Here is a 13,539-nt window from a genome sequence, read left to right as displayed (position 1 = left end):
ATAATATGAACGTGATTATTTAAAAGTATAAATATGTAGGTATTCATATCGTTGAACCAATTTTAAGAATAATAGATTTAAAGCTGGGAGGGACCTTAGAGGTCATCTACTATACCTCCTTCATTTCAAAGATGAGGAAACTGATTTTCAGATAGGGTAAGTGACTTAACCAAAGGTAGTCAGTGACAGAATTAAAATTTGAATTGTTTTTCTTCCTCCAAATCCAGTTCCATTTCCATTTTATCATACTATATCTATTTACCTCTGATAATCTGTGTAGCTATCAGATTTTGTATTTTATAGTCATGTGACACCTTGAATTTTCCGGTTTTGCCCTATATCACTTAATTTAAGTCAGAAGATCAGAGAATTGTACCGATTCCTGGTTCTGCCCTCTGGGGCCAAACAGAACAGGTATTTTTCCCTATAAGACAGTCCTTCAAATACATACTTGAACAGCCATCATGTTCATCTCTCACTCACCACGTGCCCCACCATCCCCAGTCTTCTCCTTGGTGAGGTAAACAGCCCCATTTCCTTCAATTAATTCTTATATGCAATGACCTTAATGCCCTTTCTCATCCTGATTACTCTCCAGTTTATCAGTGTCCTTAAACCACAATACCCCAAAACAATCACAATACTCCAGAAGAGGTGTGACAAGGGGCAGAGTACATTGAGATTATTACCTTCTTCCTGGAAACTATGTCCCTCCTAAAGGGAGCTTGATTGCATTAGTTCTTTTTGTCTTCCATATCACATTGCTGACTCATATTGAATTTGCAGTCCACTAAAACCCCTGGATATTTTTATAATACCTGCTGTTCATCTACTCATGCCTTCCCCAACTTAAATTTGTGGGGTTGTTTTTTTTTAACCTAAGCATAAGACTGCATTTATTCTTCTTGAATTTCATTTATTAGATTCAGCCCAGTGATCTAACATGTAAAAATAATTTTTCATCCTGTCTCCATTATCCAGTGTTTTAGCTGTCCCTTGCAACTTCAATGAATATAGCATCCTGTCTTTATCAAAGTCATTGATAAAACTATTAACCAAAAACAGGGTAAAATATGGGAATTTTCTACTGTACATTTTCTGCTACATTGACACTTTTTGGAAAACTAGAACATTTAGCTTAACATTAGCACTTAACACAGTGTCTGGCGCATAGTTGGTGCTTAATAAATGCTTACTGATTAGTTGATTATTTTTCCCTTCCCTGGTTTTGTAATAGCTTTTCTATTTTCCATGATTTTTCAAATTTCATTGACAGGAGAATTGCAATCACATTTACCAATTTTTTTTAGAACCCCCAAATGTAGTTCATATCAACTAGGTGATCTGAATTCTTTTTTTAAGGGCTATAAATTGGAATTTATTATTTAAGTTCAAGAACAGGATATTAAGGAGAGATAGACCCCTATGGGAAGAGGAAGATGAAAGAAAGGAGTGTTCTAATACTGTAGGACCTAGCTTCTTGAAGCTAGGTCATGGGGGCAGGTAGATGGTGCAGCAGATAAAGCACCAGCCCTGGATTCAAGAGGACCTGAGTTCAAATCCGGCCTCAGATACTTGACACTTACTAGCTGTGTGACCCTGGGCAAGTCACTTAACCCTCATTGCCCTGCAAAAAATTAAAAAAAAAAACAAATAAAGAAAAAGAGGGCAAAACGAATTTTTAAAGGGTAGCTAAATGCTCTTATTATCCTAATTTTCTTGGATAGGTACTCCCTGTTGGTAATTTATGTTATCATTTCCAATACAAACATGTTTTCTATGCAGGGAAAATGAAAACAAAATCTTTCCCTCTGTTGTTATCAATCAATCTACCTCAAAGAGTCCATCCTTTCTTTTTAGCTTCCCTTGAAAGCCTTAGCACATTTCATTAGCATTTTTTACAGGACTGGGACTCATTTTTCTATTTTTTGTTCTTTAATTACATGCTACATTCATATTTTTTTATCTAGTCTTGCCTATACATTTCTTTTAAAATTCTGAGTTGGTTAGTGAGTTCCCTTTGCATCCACCTTAATCTCTGGACACCAATAAAACTTTCTTTCCTCATTGTATGGTTTTCTTTTGTGTTGTCCAAATATCATTTTCAGCCTCTCTCCTGGACTGACTTCTCTGAAGCATTTTAGTTCACAAGATAATCTCTAGTTTTCCTCTGAATCCACTGAAATCTGCTTTCCCAAATTGTAGGGTGGATGTCAGACTATACACAATTTTTCTCCCCTGATTTAACATAAATTCTTCAGATGGAGTGGCCACTAAAAATAAATAAATTCTTCAGATGGAGTGGCCTCTAAAGTTCTCTTCATTTCCACTCCTAAAAACATTTCCTCTCTGTTATTGAAAACCAGATCCAGAATGAAATTTCTACTTGTTGGTGTGTTGTAATGATTGGAATGATACCACCTACTGGAGACTTGCTGTGGGAAAGCTCCGCCATGAGGAAAATGCCTCAGAGGCATTATGGCTTTTCCTTGGTATCAGGAAATGACATTTGCTCAAGGGTGCTGTCTATCAAGGCTACCAGCCAATCAACTTGAGGAGCCTCCTTTTTTCTGGGAGGAGACAGGAAGGAGGAAAGAGAGCCTGCGGAGAGCTCTCACTCTTTTTGGGTTCCTGACTTGATGGTGGTGGTGGCGGCAGAGGACTTCACAGGAAATTTGAGGAAAGATAGGAATGCCAGGCTGTTGGAATTCTGTTCTCAATCTTTTTCTTTCTATTTTCCAATAAACCCTTAAAAACCTAAACTCGTTTTATCAGTGATTTTAGTCAGTTTCCCCCAAAACTGGGGGAACAGATTAGAATCCACATTTAGAATCTTAAATTACACAGTGTCTACATTCGAAATCTTTCCATGTGCTTTTATATTAACATATTTGCCATTTGGGTTGGAGTCAATGAATCATAGAATCTCAGAGTTGGAAGGGATGTCAAAAGTCTCCTAGTCTAACTTGTACTTGAATAAGCATTGTCTCTACACCATAACCAGTAAGTCACCCAACCTTTCTTTAACCTCTGAAGTCCTTTCTAATTCAGAATCCATGATTCTGCCATTCTGGATTTAATTCTATTCTTTAAAGGTCAACTCAAGGTTTCTTTTAACTTTTTATATTATTAATAAAACTGAATTTAGTACACATGAAATAATTTATATAGTTAAATATTTTCTATTTAGAATCTCTCAATTCCACAAATTAAATTTGTCTGAACCAAGGTAAAACTTTGGCAAAATCATGATATTAACAAAATTCATTTACATTATTTTCCAGTCTCTTCCTCTCAACACCCTTCTCCTACTCCTCCCTCTGTAAATGCTTATTGTTTTCTCCCTATATAAACCTAAACTCCCTATATAATCCTAAACTCAAAATAGGATCTGGTTTTAGTTAAAGTTTAAGAGGGATTTAAGTCCATGTGCTACTAATTGTATGCCTCTAGTTATGCAACAATAAGATTTACTTCTTGTTAAATGAATTTGAAGCATCAGTGAGCAGGTTAGCTAGATAGTTTAGGGGAAGGAGAATACTCTCCTTGATATTCTACTGGCAAGTCAGGCCTTAGCCCGAATGAATGCATCAAATATGGAAGCTAATTTTTTAGGAGAAGGGTAGAATTATCTAAACCACAATCTGAAATTTAGTACAGGCATTGGCATATAAGAAAAAAAAATTTTTCATTCATTCATTCCAAGTATGCTACAATTAAGATACAGATGCTTTTTTCCTTTCTAGTTAATATTGTTGTAGGATACTTTTATTTCATATGCATTTAAGGTCCTACTATATGTAAAGTGCCATATGACTGAGAAATTCACTTAATATCTCTAGGTCTTAGTTTGCTTCTCTGGAAAATAAGAGTGTAGGACAAGATGATCTCTAAAGCCCCTTTCCAGCTCTAAATCCTATGATACTATAGTCACTGTCCCTTCTCTACTCTGGTTTCTGCAAAGCAAATTCTATTTTCTAAATCTATAAGGATATAATACAAGTTTATGGAGCATGTCGTAGGAGTTTTTTAGGATGAGCAAATCTTTAGTTTTTACAGGTGTAAGGGAAGAAGAATTTTTGAAAGTGAAGCAGTTCAGATCTAATTAAAAAAATAAGCCCACAGCTGTTAATGCTGGCTTATACCTTAAGTACCATAAAGAAGTATTGCTTCTTGATTGACTCTACCCTGACTTTTGCAAAAGAGTTACACCTTAAGAGAACCTGGTTTGCATGAATATGTGGTGCTCACTGGTACAAAGGGAATAGTGGAGAGAAGAAATGAAACTATTGTGGGTATAATGGGGAAGAAAACACCTGGTCCATAGATTTAAGTTCTCCCAAAGTGAAGGGGAAGTCTTATAAACTCCATGTAGGGGCCAAATTTATTATGGGGAGAGTTAATTAGGTGGCTCGTGGTAATACTGGGATTCAAAAAATAATGAGAGGGGGCAGCTAGGTGGCACAGTGGATACAGCACTGGCCCTGGATTCAGGAGGACCTGAGTTCAAATCTGGCCTCAGATGCTTGACACTTACAAGCTGTGTGACCCTGGGCAAGTCACTTAACCCTCATTGCCCCATGCAAAATGAAAAAAAAAAAATGAGAGACCTCTAGGTCCAAAGTTTCCTCACTTCCAAACTGCCTTTTTAGTTATTTCTCCCAGGCTAATAAGAAAGGAGATTAACAGCCTCTTTTCCACAAACAAACCAGGTTTTATTAATGGGAAAAAATTTACGACAAAGGTGAATTTAATAAATCCAGGGATGAGGGAATAAGGGAAGAAAAATAAAACAGATAAGCTCCCTGGCTGTATCAAAGACTGACTCAAATCCCAAACTTGCTTCCTGCTCAGTTAGCTTAAAGAGCTGGCCTCAATTCCACTCACCACCTGGGGTCCAAAGTTTCAATGGGAGTCAGCTGTGCAGTCCCTCTCTGGTACGCTCCTCTGCTCACCATAAGGAAAGAGAGTTCTCAGAACTAGCGGTTCCCCTTTTAACCTTTTTCTCTCTCTTCCCCAAAGGAGAGGTCCTTCAAGTTGGATAGCTGAGTGGTCCCCTAGTGATGTCATTAGTACACTAACACATCACTCATGGCAGGCCAGGTGTTGCCTATATCTAATCATCCCCCAAGTAGGTACTTGTCAGTTTCTCAAACAATACTAAATCAATCAGATGGGGCCCTGGGTATCCACCAAATTCCATTATTTTATCCCATTCCCATTCCACCCTTTGTTTCATCAAGAAACACAGTGTTTCCTTGATAAAATACCCCAAATGGTATATATATGATAAACATTAATTACCTACCACCAAGAGAAAGTTCATATTTGGGATGTGACATACCAATGAATCTTTATGGGAGGTGCATTACAGTTTTTGATATTTTTTTCTCAATATGTGCAGAATTAAGTTGGATTTGCACTGTACAATCACTTTCTTCATTAGCCTACTGAATGGAAATAAAGATTTACCAAAAACATTTTTTTACTCTTTTTTCTAGGGGAAAATAAAAAGCCATGACTTGAAGGCAGAGGTTTGAAGTGTAGCAAGATCTACTAGCTTGGCTTAGCCCTTAATTTTTTAATTGCTTATTTCACCTCTTTGGACCTCATTTCTAAAATGAAGATCTTGGACTCAATTATCTCTAGGGTGCCTTTTTTTCCCCTTAATTTTATTTTTTCCAGTTACATATAAGGATAGTTTTCAACATTCGTTTTTATAAGATTTTGAGTTCCAAATTTTTCTTCCTCCCTTCCTTCCCTCCCCCCTCCGCAAGACAGCAAGCAATCTAATAGAGGTTTTATATGGACAATTATATTAAACATGCTTCCACATTAGTCATATTGTGAAAGAAGAATCAGAACAAAATGGAAAAATCTCAAGAAACAACAACAAAAAAAGAAAAAGTAAATACAGTATGGCTCAATCTATATTCAGATTCCACAGTTCTTTTTATGGATGTGGGGAGCATTTCTCATTATAAGTCCTTTGGTTATGTCTTGGATCATTGTATTACTGAGAAAAGCAAAGTCTATCACAGCTGATCATCACACAATGTTGCTGCTAATTTGTACAATGTTTTCGTGGATCTGCTTACTTCACTTAGCATCATTCCATTTAAGGCTTTCCATCTTTTCCTGAAATCTGCCTGCTCATAATTTCTTTCAGCACAATAGTATTCTATTACATCATATACCACAACTTGTTTAGTCAATTTTTGGGTAACCCCTCGATTTCCAATTCTTTGCCAACACAAAGCTGCTAGAAATATTTTTGTACATGTGGGCCCTTTTCCCTCTTTTATGATCTCTTTGTCATACAGACCTAGTAGTGATATTACTGGGTCAAAGGGTATGCACAGCCCCATAATCCTTTGGGTTTAGTTCCAAATTGCTCTCCAGAATGGTTGGATCAGTTTACAACTCCACCAACAATGCATTAGTGTTCCTAGTTTTCCACATCTTCTTCAACATTTATTATTTTCCTTTTTTTCATATTAGCCAATCTGATAGGTGTGAGGTGATATCTGAGAGTTGTTTTAATTTGCATTCCTCTAATTAATAGTAATTTAGAACATTTTTTTCATGTGGCAATAGATAATTTTGATTTCTTCATCTGGAAATTGCCTGTTCATATCATTGGACCATTTCTCAATTGAAGAATGACTTGCATTATTATAAATTTAGTTCTCTATACATTTTAGAAATGAGACCTTTATCAGAAACTTTGGCTGTAAAGATGATTTCCCAGCTTTATACTTTCCTTCTAATCTTGGCTGCATTGCCTCTGTACAAAACCTTTTTAATTTAATGTAATCAAAATGATCCATTTCCCACTTCATAATATTCCCTATCTCTTGTTTGGTCATAAATTATTTTCCTCTCCATACATCTGAGAGGTAAATTGTTTCTTCCTCTCCTAATTTGCCTCTGGTATCACCCTTTATGTCTAAATCATATACTCATTTTGGCCTTATTTTGGTATACCGTGTAACATGTTGGTCTATACTTAGTTTCTGCCATACTATCTTCCAGTTTTCTCATCAGTTTTTGTCAGATAATGAGTTCTTATCCCGGAAGCTGGGGTCTTTGGGTTTATCAAACAGTAGATTACTATAGTCATTTATTACTGCGCCTAACCTATTCCACTGATCAACACTCTATTCCTTAGCCAGTACCAAATAGTTTTGATAGTAGCTAGGATGCCTTCTTACTCTAATCTAAAATTCATTTTCATTTAGACCTATAGGACCCTAGATATCTTGAAATCTGGGAGCTTATGTTTCTTATGAGCCCTCACTCTTCCAAAGTCAAAAACACTTGTTTTAAACTTCTGTCTCTCTTTTGACCCTGCCTCTAACCCTGCCCTATTATCTAAACTAAGCGGATAGGAAAACATGTTCTAAAGACAGTGGTTATGGAAGAACTTTTCTTATTTTCTACCCTAATTCCTTTCCTGTCCCAGGGTACTGAAGTGCCCCAACTAAGTTAGGGGCATCAATAAGAAATTCCAATACAATCCAATACACATTTATTAAGAGCCTACTATTTGCTCGGCACTGTGCTAAGTGCTAGGGATACAATTAATAAAAAGAAAGCCAGGCTCAGCCCTCAAGGAGCTTAGAACCTAAAGGGGCAGAAAACATGCAAAAGGAGTCAGGAAAGGGGCAAAGGGAATGACACTTGGGGGAAACATGCACTGGAGCATCTTGTTCTTTCAAATTGAAACTGGGTAGAGCAGTAGATTCAAAATGGAGTGAAAATTGTTCATTTTAATGGTCGTAAATTTGGGGGGTTACTTTTCAAGTGTTTTCCCTATAATTTAAACTCTCTTTTTAAAAATTTTTCTTTGATCCATTCAATTTCTTTCTCTTCACTCCAGCCAGTTGCTAAATTAATTTTCTTCAAGTGCAGATCTAATGATGCCCCACTCCTAATCAATCAACTTTTCTAGGATTTCCTCAAGGATAAAATACAAACTACTCCACAACCTGACCCCAACTTCAAGCTTAGTGTTGTACATCACTTCACCTCATGCTCACCATAATCCAGCCAAATGAGTTTCTTTCTATTCCACAAACATTACACTCCAACATTCAGCTTTTGAAAGGGCTTTCTGTCCCTCATATTTGGAATTCACTCACTCCTTATCCTCTCCTTAGAGAATCTCCTTTTTTCCTCAATAATTCCCCACTAATTCTCTTCAAATTCCTCTTTCAACTATCCTTTATTTAACTACCTTGTATTTATGTATATTTTCTCCTTTCTTTATTCTGTGCATATACAACATATATTGCACATCTAAAGTATATATATAACACATGTGTTTATAACATGAAATCCAAATTTTATTACCATGCATACACCATAGTATATTATGTGTGAATATTATATATATTTATATATTATATACACATATATTCCATATATATATATATATATATATATATATACAGGGCAGACAATATGTGTTTATATATGTGTGTGCACAAACACATATAAGCATGTGTGTTTATGTACACATAGACATACACATATGGGGGCATGTAATAATAAATATTCACATACCTCCATTAAGTAATGATAACAATTTATATCTATACAGCACTTTAAGAAAGAACTTTAATTATAGCTATCATATTAGACAAGAAGTTCAAATATTATATGGATAAAAATAAATATTATACAGATAAAAATTAAAAAATAAAAATAAAAACCTATTATGAGGTACTGATAGGTTAAATGAAAGTGTGATACAATAAAGAGAGCCCTGGATTTAGAGTCAAAAGCTTTGGTCTGGCATCTGAGCTCTATCTTTTTCCAAGCAGAAAATGAGTGTAGAACTAGATGAGCTTTGGGGCAGCTAGGTGGCACAGTGGATAGAGCACTGGCCCTGGATTCAGGAGTACCTGAGTTCAAATCCGGCATCAGCCACTTAACACTTATTAGTTGTGTGACCCTGGGCAAGTCACTTAACCCCAATTGCCTCACTAAAAAAAAAAATTAATTAATTAAAAAAAAAACAAACTAGATGAGCTTTAAGGTCCCTTCCTTCTCTATCTACAACAACCTATGACATCCATTATCACACAGCTAATAAGACATTATTTGACCTCAGACCTCCTGATTCCAGGTCTAGCATAGCATCTAGTAATTCACACTGTCTTTACAGGCAATCAGTGTCACACCAAAGGGAAATAATTTACCTTATCAACATGTCTTATCAACTTAAAAATCTCTCCATCATTTTGCAGATAGCCACTGAAAAGTTTCTTTAACTCAAAAGGAAAAAAAAAATCACAAAATGTTCATGCTCCAAAGCATATATTCTCATTTCATTCCTTCTAAGGAATTGGATAAAAATAGCCTTTAGTCATGCACAATCTTTTGCTACTGCAATTGTTATCACTGATTGCTTGTCTTTCCTAAGAATAAGAAGGGCCAGATTTTGACTTGATGAAGGTCCATGTGCAAAGGGAAAATGGAAGCAAGTTACACAGAGGTGAGTGAATCTGTGGTTTTTGTTAGCCCATTTGTAAAGGGTGGGAGGAAAAACCCCCCAAATGACCCACCTTGAAAAGACATTTAAAAAATACTGGTTGTTTCTCTCAGTAACTAGCCGAATAACCAACAATTAAGCAGACATTTGAAAATAGGCCCCTAATCCCCAGCATCCTAGAACACAACAATATCTTTAGAATCCAAGAACCACTTAAAACTTATTTAAGGAAAACAAACATTTGAGGTTCAGATAAGCTAAAGGTAACAAACATTCTCCAAGGAAATAAATCACTTCTTTAGTTGGTAGTATATGTATGTGGCAGTAATCCCAAATAACTTTCAATAAGACACTTTTTTCATCCTATACTTACTTGTGCAATGTCAAAAGAAGGAGAAAATCATAGAACTCCTTTAATCAATCAACAATATTTTATTAAGGTCTTACTATATCCCAGGCTCTGTTCTAAATATTAAGAACAGAAAAGGGGGAGCCAAGATGGCGGAGAGGAAGCAGCAAACTGCCTGAGCTCTCCTTCTGTTCCCTCAAAAAGAACATTAAATCAAGCCTCTGGACAGATTCTGAAACTACAGAACCTGCAAAGTGACAGAGAGACACAGTCCTCCAACCAGAGATAATTTAGAAGACTTCAGGAAAAGGTCAGTCTGACTCGGACAAAAAGGAGGCCCAGCGCAGGGCAACAACCCAGCGCCATGGGGGGCAGGACAAGTCAGTGGGAGCTGCGGGCCACAGCCGATCAACTGAGGCCCCTGGAACCTGGTTCAAAAATCTGGTGGCCAAGAAGGACAGTGGAAAAACCTACCTGCACCGGCCGGGAGGGCGACGAACGGGTCAGGCGGGACGGACACCAGGAGCGGGTGCCTGGCTGGCTGAGCGCACCCAGACAGGAAGTGCAGGGCGGGGGATCTCCACACACCATAAAGGCCTCAGAGTAAAAAGCCAGTCACACAGCACCTATACCCCTGCACAAGAAGCCCAAAACAGGGATGCTGGTGCCCCCAGAGCAGACCTCAACTTAAAAAATAAATAAATAAGCAGCAATAATGAGTAAGAAGCAAAAAAGAGCCCTCTTCTTTGAGAGCTTCTGTATCAATAGGGAAGAAGCCAACACAAACTCAGATGAAGACAATACCCTCAAATTGCCTACATGTGAAGCCTCACGAGGGAAGGTGAATTGGTCGCAGGAACAAAAAGCCTTCCTGGAGGAGCTCAAAAAGGATTTTAAAAATCAATTGAGAGAGGTAGAAGAAAAAATGGGGAGAGAAATGAAAGCAAAAAAGAAAACTATGAAAAAAGAATCAGCAGCTTGGAAAAGGAAGCACAAAGATTGACTGGCCAAATGGAAAAAAAGTGCATAATTTCACTGAAGAAAACAATGCCTTAAAAAATACAGTTGGCCACATGGAAAAAATGGTGCATAATCTCATTGAAGAAAACAATGCCTTAAAAAATTCATCTGGCCAAATGGAAAAAAAGGTGCATAATCTCATTGAAGAAAACAGTGCCTTAAAAAATTCACTTGGCCAAATGGAAAAAAAGGTGTGTAATCTTACTGAAGAAAACAATGCTTTAAAAATTAAAATTGGACAGTTGGAAGATAAGGAATCCATGAGACACCAGGAATTAGTCAAGCAAAATCAAAAGAATGAAAAAATAGAAGAAAATTTGAAATACCTCATTGGAAAGACAACTTATCTGGAAAACTGATCCAGGAGAGACAATTTGAGAATCATTGGACTGCCTGAAAGCCATGACCAGAAAAAGAATCTAGACACCATGTTCCAGGAAATTATTAAGGAGAACTGTCCTGATATCATAGAATCAGAGGATAAAATCATCATTGAAAGAATCCACTGATCACCCCCTGAAAGAGACCCCAAAAGGAAAACTCCAAGGAATATTGTAGCCAAATTACAGAATCATCAGGTGAAGGAGAAAATACTCCAAGCAGCCAGAAAGAAGCAATTTAAATATCATGGAGCCACAGTCAGGATTGCTCAGGACCTGGCAGCTTCAACATTAAAGGACCGCAAGGCTTGGAATATGATATTCCAGAAGGCAAAGGAGTTTGGATTGCAGCCAAGAATCTATTACCCAGCAAAAATGTGCATTTTCTTTCAGGGGAAAAGATAGACATTTAATGACATTGGGGACTTTCAATCTTTCCTGGTGAAAAGACCAGAACTGAATAGAAAATTTGATCTCAACATACAAGACTCAAGAGAAGTTTAAAAAGGTAAACAGAGGGGGAGAAACAAAAAAAAGGTTACCCTATTAGGTTAAACTGTTATATCCCTACATAGGAAGATAATACTCATAACTCTTAAGAATTGTAAATGTATTTGGGCAGAGAGAAGGACTTTACACAGAGGGTATAAATATAAATTGTCTTTGATGTGATGATACAAAAATTTTTTTAAGGGGTTAAAAAGGGAGTCTATGGGGAGGAGAGGAAAGAGGAGGTGGAAAGGGATGAATTATATCATATGAAGAGGTGGAAAAAAAACCTATTACAATAGAGGGAAAGAAAGGAGGGGTGAACATTGTTTCAACCCTATTCTCATTAGATTTGATTCAAAGAGGGAATAACATAGATGTTCATTGGCATAAAGAAACTTAACTCATTCTTTAGGGAATCAAAAGGGGAAGGGAAAGGGGGGACTGATAGAAGGGAGGACAAAAGCAAGGGAGAAAAGGGTAAAGAAAAGAGAGGGGGGTGATAAAAAGGGAGGGCAGATTGGGGGAAGCAGGGGTAAGAAGTAAAACCTCGGTGAGGAGGAATAGGGTGAAAGAAGGGGGGAAAAGTACAAAGGGGGTAAACAGAATGGAGGGGAATAGACAGTCAGTAATAACTGTGAATGTGAATGGGATGAACTCTGCTATAAAACGGAAGCGAATTGCAGAGAGGATTAAAAACCAGAATCCTACAATATGCTGTTTACAAGAAACACATTTGAAGCAGAGAGATACACAGAGTAAAGGTAAAAGGCTGGAGCAGAATATATTATGCTTCAGCTAAAGTAAAAAAAGCAGGGGTAGCAATCCTTATCTCAGACAAAGTGCAGGCAAAAATAGATCTCATTAAAAGAGATAAGGAAGGAAATTACATCTTGCTTAAAGGTACTATAGATAATGAAGTAATATCAATATTGAATATGTATGCACCAAGTGGTATAGCATCCAAGTTCTTAAAGGAGAAGTTAAATGAGTTACAAGAGGAATTAGACAGTAATACTATACTAGTGGGGGATCTGAATCTCCCCCTCTCAGAATTAGATAAATCTAGCCAAAAATTAAATAAGAAAGAAGTGAAAGAGGTGAATAGATTACTAGAAAAGTTAGACATGATAGATGTCTCGAGAAAATTGAATGGGGATAGAAAGGAATACACCTTTTTCTCAGCAGTACATGGCACATTTTTAAAAATTGACCATGTATTAGGGCACAAAAACATCACAGTTAAATGTAGAAAGGCAGAAATAGTAGATGCATCCTTTTCAGATCATGATGCAATAAAAATTACATATAAGAAAGAGTCAGGGAAAAGTAGAATGAAAATCAATTGGAAACTAAATAATTTCATTCTAAAGAATGAATGGGCCAAACAAGAAATCATAGAAACAATCAATAACTATATCCAAGAGAATGACAATAATGAGACAACATACCAAAATCTATGGGATGCAGCCAAAGCAGTGCTTAGGGGAAATTTTATAGCTCTAAATGCTTACATGAATAAAAAAGAGAAAGAGGAGATTAATGAATTGGCCATGCAACTTAAAAAGCTAGAAAAAGAACAAATTAGAAATCCCCAATTAGATACTAAATTAGAGATCCTGAAAATCAAAGGAGAAATTAATAAGATTGAAAGCAAAAAAACTATAGAATTAATCAATAAAACTAAGAGCTGGTTTTATGAAAAAACCAATAAAATAGATAAAATATTGGTTAATTTGATTAAAAAAAGAAAGAAGAAAACCAAATTACCAGTATCAAAAATGAAAAAGGGGATGTTCCCA

The 13,539-nt window shown here is 36.5% G+C and overlaps 1 protein-coding gene across 1 annotated transcript in view; it reads right to left on the bottom strand.

The window, feature by feature from the left end:
- Positions 1-13,539, bottom strand: part of CNTN5 (contactin 5) — a 1,623,595-nt gene that overhangs the window by 220,259 nt on the left and 1,389,797 nt on the right.

Source organism: Dromiciops gliroides, chromosome 3 (genome assembly GCF_019393635.1).
Source record: "Dromiciops gliroides isolate mDroGli1 chromosome 3, mDroGli1.pri, whole genome shotgun sequence".
NCBI classification, from domain to species: Eukaryota; Metazoa; Chordata; class Mammalia; order Microbiotheria; family Microbiotheriidae; genus Dromiciops; species Dromiciops gliroides.
This window is presented reverse-complemented; position numbering and strand designations above follow the sequence as displayed.